The sequence below is a fragment of the Nannospalax galili genome, unplaced genomic scaffold, assembly GCF_000622305.1.
Source record: "Nannospalax galili isolate Female #2095 unplaced genomic scaffold, S.galili_v1.0 scaffold398, whole genome shotgun sequence".
In the NCBI taxonomy this organism is placed as follows: Eukaryota; Metazoa; Chordata; class Mammalia; order Rodentia; family Spalacidae; genus Nannospalax; species Nannospalax galili.
The window spans coordinates 812,563-832,159 of record NW_008341813.1 but is presented as its reverse complement, the minus strand read 5'-3'; the positions used below and the strand labels follow the sequence as shown (position 1 = coordinate 832,159).

The 19,597-nt window shown below is 44.5% G+C and overlaps 1 pseudogene; it reads right to left on the bottom strand.

The window, feature by feature from the left end:
• Positions 1–1,870: 1,870 nt before the first annotated feature.
• Positions 1,871–13,391, bottom strand: LOC103737592 (annotated as a pseudogene).
• Between the last annotated feature and the right edge of the window lie 6,206 nt (positions 13,392–19,597).

Below are 19,597 nucleotides of genomic sequence, written 5' to 3'. Positions count from 1 at the left end.
TTTTTGAGACAGGGTCTCCCTGTAGCCCCAGCTGTCCTGGAACTCACTATGTAGACCAGGCTGGCCTTGAACTCACAGAGATCCGCCTGCCTCTGCCTCTGGAGTGTACCACCATGCCCTCCTACCATGCTGTTTTTATGACTATGGCTAAGAGAGGCAATTTTTAACATATTTTTCCAGAAATAACTTGAAGCAGCTTACATAAAAATATATATACAATGAAGTTTGGGGGGCAGGGAATAGGACTAAGAAATCAAAGACCAAAGGATTTGCCAACATGGGGTAAACTCTGGTAGAATAATGAAGGTTTCCATTAGCTCTGTTTTTTTTTTTTTTTAAATTCTAATGAGTTTATTGGGCTTGGTAACAGAGTATAGGATGGGGATTTATTTACAGAAGAGTGGGCACCCCCCCATTTATGGCTGCTCTGGAAAGTCCACACTGTGACTTACTGACAGCCACACAAAATGGTGAGAGAGGTGCCTCATGGGATTCTAGGCTTATATACCCTTATCTCGTCCTCCACATGCAGCTAAGGTTCACTGATTGGGTGGGAGGGGTAACTGACTCCCCCAATGACTCCTTGATGAGCATGGGAAGGAAGTGTTGACTATAGCTTGCCAGCATAGTGGTTGGAGGACATTTCCAGCTAACACTCCACCCCTTCCTCTGGCTCTTATGTTCTTTCCACCAACCTCTTCCACAAAAGTTCCTGAGCCTTGGAGGGGGGTAGTAGGTGTGGGATGATCTTCATCTCATTGTGGCAAGGAACTGAACTTCTGGGTCTCTGTATCATCTGTTTTCCATGGACTGTTGGCCTATTTCAGTGGGATTCCATCTACTATAAAAACACAAACAGCAAGAATACAGAGAGATCGTCCTCCCTCTGCCTTCTGAGTGCTAGGATTAAAGACATGAGCCACCACATTGGTTTACCAGATGGAAGGAAGGTTGGGTAGGGCTATGATAGGGCCTTTCTATTTAAGGGCACTTTACAGGCATTTCACACAACATTTTGCTTTTACCTCTATGGTTAGAATTTGGTCACATTGCTGGGCATAGTGATGCATGCCTGTTATCCTAGCACTTGAGGAGGGGCAAAAAGAGGATCAAGAATTCAAGGTCATCTACAGCTGCATAATGAGTTTGAGGCCAGCTTAGGCTATATAAGAACCTGCTTCAAAATACAGAACAAAACAATGAAAACTCTCTTAGTTACTTTCTATCACTGTGATAAAAACACTGACCAAAACCAACTTGAAGAAGAAAGAATTTATTTGGCTTATGACATAGTCCATCATCAAGGGAAGCCAAGGCAGGAACTCAGGGCAGGAACCTGGGGCACAGACTACGGAGGAACACTGCTTACTGGTTTTCTTCTCTGGCCAGTGCTCAGCCTGCTTTCTCATACAACACAGGACCACCTGCCCAGGGGTGGTACCATCCACAACAGGCTGGACCTTCCCACATCACTCAACAATCAAGAAAATGCCCTGCAGACATGTCCACAGACCAATACAATGGAGGAAATCCCTCAGTTCCCTTCACCCAGGTACGTCAAGTTGCCAACTGAAACTATCCAGCACAGAAACAAAGAAAAAACACCTTGGTAACATTATTGTACAGCACTACAGAGAGAGGAATAGATGTCATTTACTCAGCTAACATTCAGTCTGTTACTACCAGCATGAGGTACAAGGCGGCCTTGCTGGCTGTGTAGCCTGAGGAGATCTCCTCTGAGGCCTTTACCAGGGTGCAGCTGGGATCTCAGCACGCATTGCAGAAAAGAATTCCAAAAGAAGTTGGTACGATGTGGGCATTTTTATTTTTTTTATTTTTTATTTTTTTTAGTTTCCAACAAATGAAATTTAATGATTTTTTTCAGTTCAACAGGCACTTGCAAATCCTTAGCCAAAAATCCCAGGGCAGCATCACCGACGCTAAGCAGGACTCAATAGTGGTTAAAGCTTGTCTTCAGCTTGTCTACATCACTGTCCATGATGATACCCGCTGCAAAGGTAGCCACCCATCTAGTCTTCAGGTCCTCTAGCCAAATGACCTGCTTCACAAACTCATGCTTTTTTGAATGGCTGCTTCAGTAATAATAGGCAAGAAAAGCATAAAACTTCTGTTTCTGAGCAGGAAGATCATTTATCAGTGTGTCCATCAGTATTGCAAAATCATATTCAGCTGAACCTTGGTTGAAGATCAAGAAGATTTGTGGCCCTTCAAAGTCATTCTGCTTAAAAGCATTCACACTGTGGTTTTTGGTCTGCTGCAGGACTTGTTCTCTGTCAAGGTATGTGGTTTACATTTCTCTTCAGTTTTTAAGTCAGAGTCTACCTTGCTTCTCACAAAGTAGAATTTCTTCTTCATAATTCTGATTGCTTTGGTGAGCTCTGTATCATTTTCCCCAAAGTGTTCAGCAGAAACAATAATGAAGACGTCATAGTTTCTGTGCTGTATAGCTTTAATGTCAACTTGACACACCTGGGTTGAGGGAACCTCAACTGGGGAATTGCCTCCACTGGACTGGCCTGTGGCCATGTCCATGGGGCACCTTTTTGATTGTTGAGTAATGTGGGAGGGCCCAGCCCATTGTGGGTGGTGCCACCCCTGGACAGGTGGGCCTGTGTTGCATAAGAAAGCAGGCTGAGTAGGAGCCAGGGGAGCAAGCCAGTAAGCAGCACTCCTCGGTGGCCTGTGCTTCAGCTCCTGCCTCCAGGGTCCTTCCCTGAGTTCCTACCTTGGGCTCCTGGATGAACTGTGACCTGGGAGATGTAAGCTAAATAAACACTTTCCTGCCCAAGTTGGTAGTGGTCAGAGTGTTTTGTCACAGCAATGAAGAAACAAACCAGAACAGTCTCTGAATTGTACTTGCTCCAGATAGTCTTTTGGCTGGAAATTTGTGGTTCCAATACCAGGTGGGCCCTATATCAAAACATTGGGAATATTTGGGTGTTTATATGGCGTTCTCTGCATAGTTGTCTCCACTGCCCCAATGGGAGCTGTATCTTCCTCTTCATGCCCAACCCCTCTCAGGGCATTGATGAAGGTGGACTTTCCTGCCCCAGACTCGCCTGTCACAGCAACGTTGAGTGGAGTACCATCAACTTCTTTTAATGCATCATTGATTGCAGAGTTTGCCTCTTGAATGTTCCCTCTGGTCAAGCTTAACTCATTGAAGTGATGGTTTCTTGAGAAATGATTTTGTTTTCTGCCTTCAAGTTCTTAAAATATTGAGACAAGCTGGAGACTAAATCTTGGCGGTGTTTGTTCAGATATGAATAGTGTGCCGGAACCATGACCATGAGCAAGTACAGGCGCTTCCTCAAGACCTCATCTCAGCTGATGTCATTGACATGCACTCTTTTCTGCAAGTATGGGTATTGAGAGAGAAACATCCTCTAAGTGTCTCAACAGTGAGTGTATATATGTGTGCCTGTGTGTGAACCACTGGATTTTAGAGTTACATCTTTCAGATGATATGATCTATATCTAAGTTTAAAGATTAAGTAAAAGTATTTGTGGGGACCAGAGAGATGGTTCAGTGGTTAAGACTGAGTACTGTTCTTGCAAAGAACCTGAATTCAATTCTGAGCACCTGGGTCCAGAGGTTCACAACAACCTGCAACTTCAGCTTCAAGAGAATCTGACATCTCTGGTCTCCATGGGTACCTGCACTCAGGTGCATATACACACATAATTAAATATATACACTGAGTTTCTCAGAAGATGGTTTTCATTAAAGAATATAGTCAGGGGCTGGAGAGATGACTCAGTGGTTAACCCCTCTGACTGCTCTTGCAGAGGACCTGGGTTCAATTCTCAGCACCCAGATGGCAGCTAACAACTGTCTATAACTCCAGTTCCAGGGGATCTGACACCCTCTTCTGGCCTCTGTGGGCTTTGCATGACATGGGTGCACTCATATACATGCAGGCAATACATTCATACACATAAAACAAAACAAAACAAAAAGACACAGGGTCTCACTATGTAGCCCTGGCTGGCCTGGAACATGCTATGTAGACCAGGCTGGCCTCAAACTCATAGAGATCCACCTGCCTCTGCTTCTGAGGGCTGGGATTAAAGGTGTACCGCCATGCCTGGCGTGATTGCTTATTGTTATCTGAAGAATTTTCTTTCATAAATGAAACCATGAAGTGGCTTATGAGGTACCTTGTACAGAAGCCAGGTGAGAAGAAAATGCTGTCGCAGCAGAAGCAGGCCAGAGAAGTAAGAAAGGTCTTAACAGGAGATACACAAGAGGCCAGGCAAGGCAATGTGTTGACTGTGAGCATGGTTCGTTACCTGTTTTAATAATTATGTTTGAGATTCTCTTGAGTCTAGTCCTGTGTGGGCAGTCTTGCAAGCAAATTCTTCACTTTCAGCAATAGAGAATGTAAACCAGATCCAGAGAGTGAGGTGTTGTTTCTTTCTGGAATACTCTTGGTTGTCCCTGCCTTTCTATCCTGCCTCAGATTTTACCAGAGATGCAGAATGGCTGTTAAAAGACAGTAACAGTAGAAGCCGCACCATTCCTCTGACGTCTTCAACTTAAAAATCCAGTCAAGACTTCCCCTTTAAAAAGTAAAGCGAGACATGCCAACATAAAGCAAACAAACATTTCCTTCTGGACCTAATCAGCTCTCTTCCAATACATTTATTTATTTATTTATTTATTATTTATTTATTATCATCTATCTGTCATCTATCATCTATCATCTATCTATCTATCTATACAGGTTCTCATGAAGCCCAGACTGGCCTCTAACTTAATAGGAAGCAGAAGCTGATCTCAAATACCTGCTCCTCCTGCCTCCACTTCCCAAGTGCTGGGAAAAAGGCATGTGCTACTATACCTGTTTGTTTATTTGTCTTTTGAGACAGGCTCTCATTCTGTAGTTCAGGCTAGCTTTGAACTCACTATGTAGCCCAGGCTGGTTGGTCTTGAACTCATGGTGATCCTCCTGCCTCAACCTTCCAAATGCTGTGATTAAAGATGTGAGCTACCACATTCAGCTTATTTCTTTCCTTTGGGGGAAAAATTCTTATCTATTCCTCCCTTATGACACCATCTGAGGTGTGTCAGATGGCCAATAATGGCATTTCTTTTGATTTTTACCACTCCACCTAAAAGTGAGCTTTGAGCTGAGGATGTGACTCACTGGTAGAGTGCTTGGCTAGCAAATATGAAGCTCTAGGTCATGTCTTAAGCACTCCAAGAAACAAAAAGACAGAGAAATATAAAATACAAACCGAATATTCCTCTGGCTGGTCATGGTGCCACATACCTGTAATCCCAGCACTCTATAGGCCAAGGCAGTAAGACCGTGAGTTCAAGTCAATCCTGAACTACACAGTCAGATCTTATTTCTCTCTCTCTCTCTCTCTCTCTCTCTCTCTCTCTCTCTCTCTCTCCCTCTCCCTCTCCCTCTCCCTCTCCCTCTCCCTCACATACATATACACACCCCAAAACCAAAAACCAAACGAAAACAATAAACATGGACTGGAGAGATGACTCAACAGCTCTCTTTGAGCTGGAGAGATGGCTCAGCGGTTAAGAACACTTACTGTTCTTCCAGGAGACCTGGGTTTGATTCCCAGCACCCACACAGTGGCTGACGGCCATCAGTAACTCGAGTTCCAAGGGATCTGACCCCCTCCTCTGGCTTCTGTGGGGCATTGCATGCATGCGATGCACTTGCATACATTCAGACAGAACACTCATACACATAAAATAAAAGTAACAAAATATTTAAAAAAGAATAAGTAGTGCTCTTGCAGAGGACCTGGGTTTGACAGCCAGCACCCATGTTGGGCAGCTCACAGCGACCTGTAATTCCAACTCCAGGGTATCCTATGCTCTCTTTTGGCTTCTGTGGGTAATGTGCACATATCCCACATAGGCACACATGCACACATATAATTACAAACAAAAAATATGGTATTGGAGAGATGGCTCATCAAGTAAAAGTGCTTGTCATGAAAGCCTGTGAGCCTTAGATCTAGAACCTACATAACAGTGGAAGGAGAGAACCAACTCCACAAAGTTGTCCTATGACCTCCATATGTGCACTGTGGCACACATGTGCTTGCATGTAGACACCACACACACACACACACACACACACACACACACACACAAGCAATAACAGTTAATTAAAAAAAATGAAAAAAAATCAGGTTTCAGGCTGGGCGTGGTGGCACACATCTTTAATCCCAGGATTTGGAAGGCAGAGGCAGGTGGATCTCTGGTCTACATAGTGAGTTTCAGGTAAGCTGGGGCAACAGGGAGACCCTGTCTCAAAGAAACAAACAAAAATCAAAGAAAAAGCAGGCTTCAGGGGCTGGAGAGATGGCTCAGCCATTAAGAGCACTTGCTTTTCTTCTAGAGGACAGACCTGAGTTCAGTTTCCAGCATCCACATTAGAGAGCTCAGACCTGGCTATAACTCCAGTTCCAGGGTATCTGATGCCCTCTTCTGACCTCTGAGAGTACTGCATCACACAGGTGCATTTACATGCATGCAGGCAGTACACTCATACACATAAAATAAAATAAAAATTTAAAAAATGGGGGAGTCAAGGGGACTGGAGAGATGACTGAGTGGTTAAGAGCACTGTCTGCTCTTGCAGAGGACCTGGGTTTGGTTCCCAGCACCCACATGGCACCCATCAACTGTCAGGTACTCCAGTTCTGGGGGATCTGACACCCTCTTATGACCTCTGTGGGCATTGTATGACATAAATGCACTTACATACAAGCAGGCAATACACTCATACACATAAAATAAAATAATACATAAACAATTTTTTAAAAAGAAGGGGAAGCAAGCTGGCAAAATGCCTCAGTGAATAGAGATGTTTGCATGTAGTCCTGATGACCTGAGTTTGATCCCTGCACCCCACAAGGTGGCTGGAGAGAACCGACCCCAAGAGTTGTCCTCTGGCCTCCACATGGCACACATATGCCTGCACACACATGTGCACATACACAAAAACAAACAAATTAGGAAAGAATTTATAAAACATTGGGGAAAGCCAAGCATGGTGACATATGCCTGTAATCCCACTAATCCCAGCTTAAAGGAATGGCTAGAAGCCAGCCTGAGCTACTTAGCAAGAGGCTTTCTCAACAAAACAAACCGAACCAAACAATAAAACAAAACAAGCCAGAGAATGAAGTGTAAGAAGACTGCAAGGACCAGAAAATTTAATCAAATTAGTACAAGTCCCTGAACTAGGTCCATTACTCTCTCCAATTTTCAGATTAAGTTTCAGAGAGACTCAGGGATTTAAGTCAATTTAAGGTCTGTAGCCAGCCAGTGGAGGGATCAAGGTCTGGCACTCTTCCTGGTTGCCCAAACCTCCACCCTGTTCTCAGTGGCCTCCCGATGCCTCCCTCTCTGTTCACATCTCATTGTGAAAATCCTGGCTGCCAAAGGCAGGCTTATATGATTTCAAGATTTATTTTAATTTAGAAAACAGCCACAGAACTCACCATGCCATGGAGCCCTCAGATAGCATGCTTCAGGGATTGGACACTACTGTAAAGGTGAGAAATAGGTCACATGGCAATGCTGCCAGGAACACAAGGATGATTCATTTTATTACTGTTGTTTTAAAGATTGTATTATGTATGTATGTATGCATTTATGTATGTACTTACAAGTGCGTGTGTGTCTGTGTACAGGTGCACCTACCAGCATGCAGGCCCAAAGATGGTGTAGGATCCCTCAGAGCTGGAGTTAACAGGTGTTTGTGAAAAAGACAGCTTGTTACATGAATGCTAGAATCCAAACTCCAGTCCTCATGATTGAGCAGCTCACATCCCTAACTGCTGAGACATCTGTCCAGCTCTGACAAGGAGTGTTCTAGTTTGTTTCTCCATTGCTGTGGCAAAATACTCTGACCACTACCAACTTGGGAGGAAAGGGTTTATTTGTCTTACATCTCCCAGGTCACAGTTCATCAGGGAGCCCAAGGCAGAAACTCAGGGCAGGAACTTGGAGGCAGGAGCTGAAGCACAGGCCATGGAGGAACGGTGCTGCTTCTTTCTGACTTGCTCCCCTGCTCAGCCCGCTTACGTATATAATACAGCCCTCCCACATCATTCAATAATCAAGAAAATACTCCACAGACATGGTCACGGGCCAGTCTAATGGAGGAAATTCCCCAGTTGAGGCTCCCTCAACCCGTGTGTCAAGTTGACACTAAAGCTGTCCAGCACAACCCATCTCAAGAAAAAGGAAAAGAGAAAAGTCTCTTTTCCACTCTTCACCTGGATCAAAAATGAACTGGAGATGTTTAAAAAATGACAGAGGAAGTGATCTAATTCTTTATCTTAAGGGCATGGCTTTGATCCCCACCCACCTTTAGATAGACAAATTTCCACTATTCTGGTATGAAAGACAAACAAATATCAGGGACAAGAAGTTGGTGATTTGAGGGCCTGGAGAGATGGCTCAGCGGTTAAGAGCACTGACTGGTTTTGCAGAGAACTCAGGTTCAGTTCCCAGCACCCACATGTCAGCTAACAACCATCTGTAAGCCCAGCTCCAAGGGATCCGATGCCCTTTTCAGGCATTGCACACATGGGTGCACTTACATACATGCAGGCAATATACTCATACACGCAAAATTAAATAAAAAAGTTGGTGATTTGAGCAACGTCAGAAAACAGTGTCATGAGTGATGCAAAGGCCAATTAACTAGGGAAGCGTAGCGGAATTTCTGCATAGTTTTGGATTATGAGGCTAATATTCCATTTCCGAACTGGTAATGTAGTCTGGATAAGTAAAACTAGCTGCTTTAAGAAACAATCCCCAAATACCAGTGAGGAAACAATGAAATCTTACTTTTGGTTTGTGTCACTGTCCAACGTGAATCTATGTGAAAGAGGGTGAAGGGTCCAGGTGGACAGAGATTACATTACTTTCAACTCATGCCTCATGATGCAACTCTGCATGTTGAAATCCAAACATCATATAGGACAGAGAGAGAGAGAGAGAGAGAAGAGAGAGAGAGAGAGAGAGAGAGAGAGAGAGAGACTACAAATAGATCATGCAGATACCCAGGCTTGCAATGAGTTTTCCTCTCCCCCTCCCTTCCCTCCCCTTCCCTCCCCTCCTCCCCCCTTCTTCTTGTCTTGACTCCTCTCTCCTCTTCTTCCTTTCCCCTCTTTTCTTTTTAAATTTATTATTATTTTTAATTTAATTTAATTTTTTCGGTGGTGACTTTACTCTGTCATGTCTTGTATTTCCTTTTTTTAAAAAAAGTTACTGAATTTTTTAGGAATTTCATATAATAGATCTTAATCAAATTTAGACCTCTTCCCCTGCCTGCATACCCCTCCCCCACTGGATTTCACACATTCTTTTATATGTGTTAAGTCCTATTTGATCAAACATTTGTACCCAGATGTCCCTTAGTGCAAGTTCATCCACTGGAGTCTAGTCAGCCTATCTAGAGTAACTCCCTTAAAGATCTACTCTCCCTCACCCAGCAATAATCAATTGTCAATAGTTCCTTGGCTAGTGTTGGGGCCTGCTGCCCATTTCCCCAGTTCTATGCTGGGTTTTTGTTTGAATCAGCATGAGTCTTATGCATGTTGTCACTATTTTTGCAAGTTCATATGAACAAGTTCCCAGAACCCTGGAAGCCTTTATTTCCTTAAGTTATTTATTATTTTTTTAAAAACTACTTTACTTTTGCTGGGCATGGTGGTGCACGCCTTTAATCCCAGCACTTGGGAGGCAGAGGCAGGTGGATCTGTGTGAGTTCAAGGTCACCCTGGTCTACATAGTGAGCTCCAGGACAGCTGGGGCTACAGAGAGACCGTCTCAGAAAGACAAAAACAAAAACAAAAACAAAACGTTTATTTTTATTTTATGTGTATGAGTGTATTGCCTGCCTCTATGTAAGTACACCCATGTTGTATAATGCCAGAGGAGGTCAGAAGAGGGTGTCAGATCCCCTGGAACTGGAGTTATGGATGGTTCTTAGCTGCCATGTGGGTGCTGGGAACCAAACCTGGGTCCTCTGCAAGAGCAGTCAGTGCTTGAAGCACACTGAGCCATCTCTCAGCCTCAAGCAGCTTTTTAGTTTTTTTTTTTTTTCTTTTCTTTTTTGAGATAGGGTCTTCCTGTAGCCCCAGCTGGCCTGGAACTCATTATGTAGATCAAGCTGACATCAGTTTCATTGAGATCCACCTGCCTCTGCCTCTCAAGTGCTGGGACTAAAGGCATGTGCCACCATACCTGGTTTTGTTCTCTCTCTCTCTCTCTCTCTCTCTCTCTCTCTCTCTCTCTCTCTGTCTTTTGAAACAGTATCTCTTTGTAACCCCAGCTGGCCTAGAACTCACTATGTAGACCAGGCTGGCCTTGAACTCACAGAGATCCACCTGCCTCTGCCTCCCAAGTGCTGGGACTACAGGCATGCGCCACCACGCCCAGTTTACCTTTTCTTTCTTCAAAAACTATAGCATATTAGTGTGTGTGGATGCATGTATCAAGCTGTTTACCCACTGAGCCATCTCCCCAACCTGTCTCTCCCTCCCTCCCTCCTTCCCGTTCTCCTTTCCTTCCTCCCTCCCTGTTGTGCAGGTTGGCCTCCAGGCCATCCTCTTCCTTCAGCCTACCAAGTGCTAGGCCACTGAGCCAGTATGCCATACTACAATCAGTTTTTATGCACCAGGCCTGTGGCTTAGATTCTCTAGGGATGATGGGGTCAAGAGGGCTGGGGGATCTAGTTCAGTAGTGTGTCGAGGAAGGAGAGGAGAGCATAGACCTTGGGAGCGCTGTATCCGTGTCACAGAGGGTAGCTCTCCAATATCTTGGTCTCCTTGAACTTACATTGGCATAGCGTCTTTGCATTCCCATATCTAGAGAGTGTGGCCTGTAGAAGCTCAGAGAATGTACTGAGTTTTTGAGTGACTTAAATTTTAGAGTTTAGACAAGAATTCCAACTTTCTAATCTTTATTTTGGTGTCTTCACCATTTGTGTTTACATCTCCTTTGCCTCCAACCTAAAAAAATAGTCCCTGTGTTCAGGGGATGAAAGCTAAGGTGACCAAGAAAGGCTTTAGGAGAAGCAGTGTGTAACAGGTTCAGATGTAGGAGATTTGGTTAGATACAGCAGAGGAGCAGTACCTTCCAATCCAGTATGGAAACAGACAGTATGCACAGTCATTGACTTCAGTTTATATCTTTAAAAAATTTTTTTTATTTATTATTTTAATTTTATTGAGTGTATTGCTTGCATATGTATAAGTGCACACGTGCCATACAATGCCCTCAGAGGTCAGAAGAGGGCACTGGATTCCCTGGAAATGGAGTTACAGACAGTTTTTAGCCACCATATGGGTGCTGGGAATTGAACCTGGGTCGTCTGCAAGAGCAACCAGTGCACTTAACCACTGAGCCATCCCTCCAGGCCCCAGTTTAGATCTTTTTAGTATTTTGTATTATGTTTAAAAACAGGTGACACATTTATATGATTCTAAATTCAAAAGGTTCACAAGGGTATAGAATGAAAAACCAACCAGAACAAACACAGTCCTATCTCGGATCCCCAGCCACAAGTTCCCCTTGCCAGAGACAAACATTATCGCCAGCTTCTTCAGTGTCTTTCTAGAGATCTTCTTCATATTCAGAAGCAAATACTTGGAAATTCTTAACTTGTTCACCACAGCAAAACTTACCTTTGCTTGTCTGCTAGGATCACAAATGAAATACAGTTGTTTCAGTTTGTCGTGTTTCTGTGAATGAGACTGGGCGCCTCTACGTGTTTGCGGCCATCTGTACACCTTTCATTTGATGTTTTTCCTGTGAACAGTTTTTTCTTACATTGTTTCTGTATTCATTTCTAGGAATTTCTTTTCCTGTTTCTTTTTTTTATCATTGATAGCAGTTTCCATTTTGAACTGGGCATGGTGATGCATGCCTGGGATTCTAGCACTTGAGAGATGAAAACCAGAAGATTACAAGTTCAAGGTCATCCTCATAGAGTGAGCTTGAGCCACCCTGAGCCACATGAGACCTGGTCTCAACAAAGCAAAGCAAACAAAAACAAAAGCAAAAAACCCAAAGCTTCAAGTTTTTTTCCCAGTTTGACCTTTTTTTTTTTTTTTTTTTTTTGGTCTTCTAGTTTTGTTAGCTATTGGAATGGAGACTTTTAAAGAGTTTAACTTTCCTTTTATGAGTTTTTTTTTCCTCTCCTGTATCTTTGTGTTTTCTTCTAAGGGGAAAAAAAAATAGGTATGCTGAGTGTGGTCATACGTCTTTAATATGTAGCACTTGGGAGGTAGAGGCAGGGGCGTAAGAGTTCAAGGTCATCCTCGGCTATACAAGGAATTCCAGGCTAGCCTTGGTTACATGAGACTGTCTCAAAAACGAATAAATAACCACCAACAGAAAAAGAAACAGGAGCCCATATGGATCCTCACTCAGACTTGGGGTGATATACTAGATGCATTGTTGGACCTAGCAGGTCCCAAGCATCAGATGAGACTTAGAGAACATTGAAGTCACCCCAGAGCAGCAATCCTTAGAGATATGGGACTGGGTGGGAGCCCTGTCAGATGGAGTCTAAGGGCCTCAGTAAAATGTAAAGATTCACTACTGGACAAGGGAAAAAGTGTTAAGAGTATATGCTGCCTATTGGAGATCTTTTTTTTGCTTACAATGACCCAGTAACAGACATCCCTAAATCCTGTGTGCAGGATGATTGGCCTGTGAGGTGAAGCTCTGTGAAGAAGCTGCATCTATAGTTAAGATCATGAAGACTATCTGGATTTGGCCAAGTAGGCGATAGTGATTGTTAGGAGAAGGAATGTTATAGATCAAGTGCCCAAATCATCTTGGGATATCCTAAGTTCATCCTCCATCCCGCTTTTTTGGTTAATTTTGGTACTGGGGATTGAATCTAGGGCCTGTGCAAGCTAGGGTGGCACTCTACCACTGAGGTACATCTATTTTTCCTTTGTTTTGAGACAGATCTTGTGTACCCTGATTGACCTCTAACTCCTGTAGTGCTATGTAGCTGAGAGGCTGAGCTCGATCTCCTGATCATCTGGTATCCACCTCGCAAGTGCTGAGATTACAGGCGATTTACTCTCCATCCTGCTCAGCTCTTCCTCTTGACCTTTAGATAAAACTCTTGGAATGGATTGTTAAGCTTGATACATCTGGCTTGCACCAACCGTAGCTGGGATAAAAACATCATCTAAATTCTACAGATCTCCCCGTCTTGCTGCGGTCCTTCCATCTATGAATTTTATAAACATATTGGCTCGTGACTTTCTTTGTCTGACTATAAACGTTCTGTTAACTTTTTCCGTGGTGGAACATGCCTTTCACACCAACCTGAATTTGTGTTCCTGGCCATGGTCACTCATATTTGGCTCAAAATTAGCTATTATTATCTCTCTTTTTTTTTTCAGGGGTACTAGTGGTGAGACAGGTCTCATGTATCCCAGGTTGGCTTCAAACTTGCTATGTAGCTAAGGATGACCTAGAACGGGAATTCCTGTGATGGTGAGCCTCCTGCCTCCACCTCCCAAGCACTGGAATTACAGGCATGCACAATCATGCCCAACCTATTTTTTATTTCTAAATTAAAAAATCATGTAGGGTGCACTTGAGCACAGAGGTCAGAGGACTCCAGGTGTCTTCTGCTGTTCTCTGTCTTATTCTCTTGAGATGGGGCCTCTCGTTGAGCCTGGAGTGTGCCTTTTTCAGATTGATCAGCAAGTTCCAATGATCCTCCAGTCTCTGTACCGCCACTCTACTACCAACACTGGGGTTACAGGTGCATGTGACTGTGCCTGACTTTTTTAATGGCTGTACAGCAAGTACTTTTGTCCACTAGCCATCTCCCCAGCCCTCTTCCAGATTTTGACATCGGCATGGTCTTTGCAATCTGGAAATAAGGCATCTCGTTTTATGAGACACTTGGAGTCGTCTTTAACATTCAGCTCCCTTGACTTCTGTTTTCTTCATTACCAAATTGTGTCTATTCCTCTTCCAAAATCTATTTTAAGTCTTATCTCTGCTGACCTCCTCTGTTGTTATGGTCTTAGCCTAAGCTACCATCATCTCTTGCTTAGATTGTTTCAAGTTTTCCTAAATCCCTTCTACTCTTGCCTCCAACACTGCAGTTTATTTTCCATGGCCTACTTTTCTCTTTTGAAATTGCTTATCAGGTTGAAGATGTAGTTCAGTGATAGAGTGTTTGCCTAGCATGCATGAGGCCCTGATTATAATCACTAGCACAACTCTCTCTCTCTCTCTCTCTCTCTCTCTCTCTCTCTCTCTCACACACACACACACACACACACACACACGCGCGCACACACATACATACACGCACACACAGCAGATCACCTCACAACCCTGATGACTTAATTACCTGATTCAATAAATTAGCTAGAGGTCTGTAATGTGCAGGCACTATTCCAGGTATTGAGAATATGTAAATAAATATTAAGAAATCCTTGCTATCATAGTGCTCACAAAGCAAATAAGTAGAGAGTGTGATGGGCTGACGAATGCTATGAAGAAAAAAAAGTGTGGCAGAGGTTAGGGAGAGCTGAGGTGCATATTCAGTTCAAAGTAGATGGATTAGAAGTCTTGAAGAGTCAAAGGAGATGAAGGTGACTTACCTGGATCTCTGGGGGAAGAAACAGGAATGTAAAGGCCTTGAAGAGGGAGCAGTAAGGACAGAACTGAGTGTAAGCAAGAAATGGAGAGAGCAAAAGTGGGAGAGGCAGTGGAGGCTAAACTATGCAGGGCATAGTTGGGAACCATTTACAGGCTTTGAATGGAGAGGTGCTGCCCTCTGCCTGCCCCACAACCTCCAATACTCAGCTCCCTTCTTCCTATACTGAAGCCATATTTAGAGGTGTTCTTTCTTCTTTATACTTTTTGTTTGTTTTGAAGGAATGGGGATTGAACCGGGATATTGGATGATGCGTGTGTTAGGCAAGTGCCCTACCTGTAAACCATGTCTCCATCCATGGAGTCTCTTGTAACCCAAGCTGGCCTTGAATGTGCTGTATAGCTGAGGTTAGCCTTGAACTCCTGATCCTCTTGCCTCTACTTCTCAAGTTGTAGGATTACAGAAGACTGAACACAGGGTCTCTCAAATGTTTGACAAGCACTCTACCACTGAGCCTTACCCCCAATTCTTTGTTCTTTTGAGAGATAGTTTCAATATGCAGCTCAGGTTAGCCTTGAATTTGCTTCCCCGTCCTGAGTAACTGGGATCAGAGGCCTGTGCCACCCACCAGGTCAGGTACTGTTTGAGCATACTCAGATGCCTCTCCTTCATGGCCTCACAGCCCTCTTCCCCTTCCATGACATGCTGTCTCCTAGATCGTTATCCTGTGGTTCAGTGGCCCTTTATATCACTTGGGTCTCTGCTCAATGGATTTTCTCACCACAGGTTTGAATATAGCACCTCATCTCACTTCCAAATGCTTAAGGCCCTGTGAGGAACCACGCTGTGTATTTCAGCATGCTAGAGTTTAATATAAGAAATTGGTCACATGGATGATTAGAAAGACTGCGCCTCAAGCTTGGCCTGCCTGGTGGTCAGTCTCCCAGCTACTCAGGAACTTAAGTTCACAGTCTGCCTGGACTACAGTGTGAGTTCAAGGCCAGTTTGAGCAGCTCAGATATTGTCTCAAAATACAAAAAGTAAAAAGAATGCTTGGGGATATAGTTTAGTAGAACACTTGCCTAGCATGTGGAAGGCCCTGGATTCACTCTTCAGCATCACAGAAAAAAGAAAAAGAAAAGGCAAAGTCTCCAACCCAGAGAATGAGGCAGCCTAGAGACTGACAAATCCAGGATGTTGTTAACTTGGGATTAATTGCACAAAAACAGAGACTTTGTTCACCTACATAACCAGCATCTAGAACAGTGGTTGGCTTATAATAGAAGATAAATAAATATTTGTTGAATGAATGAAGTTTGCTCAGTGATAAGACACAAAACATACCTATTATGTGGCCTGTATGCTCAGTGCCTACCACAGCACCTGGTTGGTACAGGGCAGTTCCCTAGGGCTTTATAACAAATTACCACAGCCTGGTGGCTTAAGACAGCTGAAATTTATTTTTAAAATATTTTATTTATTATTTTTATTTTATGTGTATGAATGTATTGCCTGCATGTATATGAGTGCGCCCGTGTTGTGCAATGCTGCGGAGGTCGGAAGAGGGCCTCGGATTCCCCTGGAACTAGAGTCAAGGACGGTTCGTAGTTGCTGTGTGGGTGCTGGGAATTGAACCTGGGTCCTCTGCAAGAGCAGTCAGTGCTCTTAACTGTTGAGCCAGCTCTCCAGCCCTGACAGCTGAAATTTATTAACTCATAATTCTAAGGCCCAGGTTTAAAATTTAGAAGTTGTCAGGGAAATAAAATAAAAGATGTTGTAAGGGCTACATTCCCTCTAAAGGCCCCGAGGCCTTCCTCATGTTGGTTAGACTGGCCTCAAACTGGGTATGTAGCCAAAGGCTTGGACTTTTGATCCTCCTGCCTCTATCTACTGAGTGCTGAGATTATATATGTACCACCGCACCTGGTTTATGAGGTGCTGGGGATTGAGCCCAGGGTTTTGTGAATCCTAGGCAAATACTTGACCCCAGCCACTCCCATTTTTTGAGACAGAGTTTGGCTATGGAGACCCAGTTAACTTGATACTCCACATGTAGTCAAGACTGACTTTGAACTCATGGCACTCCCCCAGCCTGAGCCTCCGAAGTGCTGGGATTACAGGCATGTGCCACCACATCTAGCTCTGTGTATCTTTTATAAGGGGGCTGGGATTAGGGCCTATTGAATTATCAAAGATGGTTTGATCTTGAGAGTCTTAATTTAGTCGCATTTTTTTTTACAACTAAGTCACATTCACAGGTTCTAGGACATGCACATATTTGGGGTGGGGGGGGAAGGACACTACCATTTAATTCACTATAGCACTTAATAGATGTTTCTCAAGTGACTAGCCAAACTGACTAGTATCCTTGACTCTTGTGTTTCTCTCCAACCTTCCACAATATCACCGGACTGATCCTTCTAATGAGAATTTTAAAAATATTATTACTTCCTATTTGGAGCTCCTAGAAGGTTTTCTCTCCTGGTGAAAAACATTCATACTTATTAGGTCCAAGGTGTTCCAGGCATTGACCCCCGCCTCCTGCTCCTGCTCATATATATCTCCTTTCCCTACTTCCCAACCCTCATGCTGTGCCCCAGCCACATGGGGGCGTAATTCCTGAACACCGGGGCCTTTGTGCTTTTGTTTCTGCAGCTTCTTCAAATCCTTTCCTAGACATTCCTCACTAGCAAACGCCTGTCTTTCAAAGCTCAACCCAAAAGTCCTCTCTATGCCACTGTCCCTTGCACCTCCACTCCCTATTTACTGGGTTCTTAGCACGTGCTTGCTTGATGTCTGCTTGAGAGGTGAATTCAGGTAAATGGGGTCTTGGGGCAGAGCTGGGTTGTGTTGGGATCTATAGGGAGAGGAGAATGAGAGATTCAGCAGTAGGAGCCAGGGGCAGACGTGAGGCACTGGAGGAAGGCTGTGATCGTCAAGTACTTGGAATGCAAGCTTTGATGGAGCCTCTTCCTTCCAGCAGTGAAGTCAGATGGTAGAGAGGTCTGTGACTGGAGGCCAGAGGATGTCAGGTCTAGGTGGTGGCAGGTGGGCTGCCAAGCTGCAGTCTGGCTTTCTCAGGCTAGCCTTCCTAGGATGGAATAGATTATTCTAGCAGAGACTACCTTTCTTATGAGACCTGGGGCACAGCTGTGACCAGGTATGAGGCATGGTCTCAAGAGCACAGGGAAAACAAGGTGGGATCCTTGAGTTCCCTTCAGAGACGAGGGTGAGGGGAGAGAGCAAGGGAACCACATAGGACCTTATCAGCATTTGGGGAGCAAGAACCTCTCTAAACACCACTCCATGTGTCCAGTGGCCTCTGAGTAATGGTTTCTAGGAACCTAGCACAGAAGACTCTGTGTGGGTTTTTAATGACCTGGTCACAGGGCTCTCAGGGCTTTCACTGACCTGGTTATAGGATTCAATGGAGGGGCCCTGACCTCTAGGGGTTATGAGTACAGGTCTTGGTCTTGGAGTGGCCTGAGTGTCATTGAAGAGGCCCAGGAGTGAAGCTCCCCCACACTGTGGAGCTTGAGTTGAGGGGCTCTGGTTAGTGGGGTCATGCTCATCAGGGGTGGGACTGGAGACCGAGTGAGGGGTGCTGATCCCTGGGGAGAGTGTCCAAGGCACCATGATTACTAAAAGACCAGAACAAGGGCTCTGCTCACTGCAGCTCAGGCCTGAGGAAGAGGCCATGTGGTTTAATCCTTAGCTGAAAACCGGGAAGGTTTCTCATGCTTTCAATGAATTCAGCTTGTTACTGGCATGGCCACCAGATGGCACTGTGACCACACACCAGGTCTCACCTGGAAGAGGGTGGGCAGGAGGGCTCTCCCTGGGGTGAGGAGGCTGAGCTAAGTCAGGCTCAGGTGTGCCTAACTTTGGAAGCAGTGGGCTTGGGAGGAGGGAAATTAGATGAAGCCTGGCCAGACTCTCAGGGGAGGTGGCCTAAGACAGGGCCCCTGGAGGCAGAGAAACCTGTGTGGTGGCTTAGGAGGTCCAGGTCTGTTTCACACCTTGGGAGGAAGGATCAGCTTAGGTTTCAGCTCAGAAGTCAGGACAAACTTCTTTACAAGTGAAGGCTAATGTGCTCATACATACATTCCCCTCTGGGTTGAATAAGTTGCTTCTGTCACACCGCACATTCTGGATAAGTTAGGGGAATGGACTCCTGGGGAATTTTTGTGCCAGACCCTGTGAAACCCACAAGGAATTAATCTGTGTCCCATCATCACCAGAACTTGTCATAGCCTAGAACCTGTGAAAAACTGGTCACTTTCCAGGGTCACATTGCACTTGCTAGTCTCATGCCACGGACATAGTCAGACTGCTGCCTCTGTTATCCTTCAAAGAAAGGCACATCCCAGGACCTGTCCTTACACGTTGGCATGCCTCAGAGACTTGTTGCTGTTACTTGGCCCCAGCTGTGACAGTATCTGGTGTGTGGCAGATGGGATGTGACAGGCACTGAGATGTGACAGTACTAGGTAGATGAAGCTGTGTAATGTACTTGCATTTGAGAGGTGACAGTGTCCTGAGCTGTGTCTTTAACTACAATATAGAACAGGACAGTACCTATTGTCTCACCATCGTCACCAACATTCGTGATGAGCAGTCATAACAATAATGATAAGTCTACTGGGGACAGTGTATGAACAGCTTTCTTTCTTTCTTTCTTTTTTTTTTTAAACAAGGTTTTCACCTTTTTAAAATATTTTATTATTTTTATTTCATGTGTATGAGTGTACTGCCTGCATGTATGTGAGTGCACCCCTTGTTGTGCAATGCCCATGGAGGACAGAGGAGGGAGTCAGATCCTCTGGAGCTGGAGTTATGGAACGTTGTTAGCCGCCATGTAGGTACTGGGATTCGAACCCAGGTCCTCTGTAAGAGGCAGTCAGTGCTTTTAACTGCTGATCCATCTCTCCAGC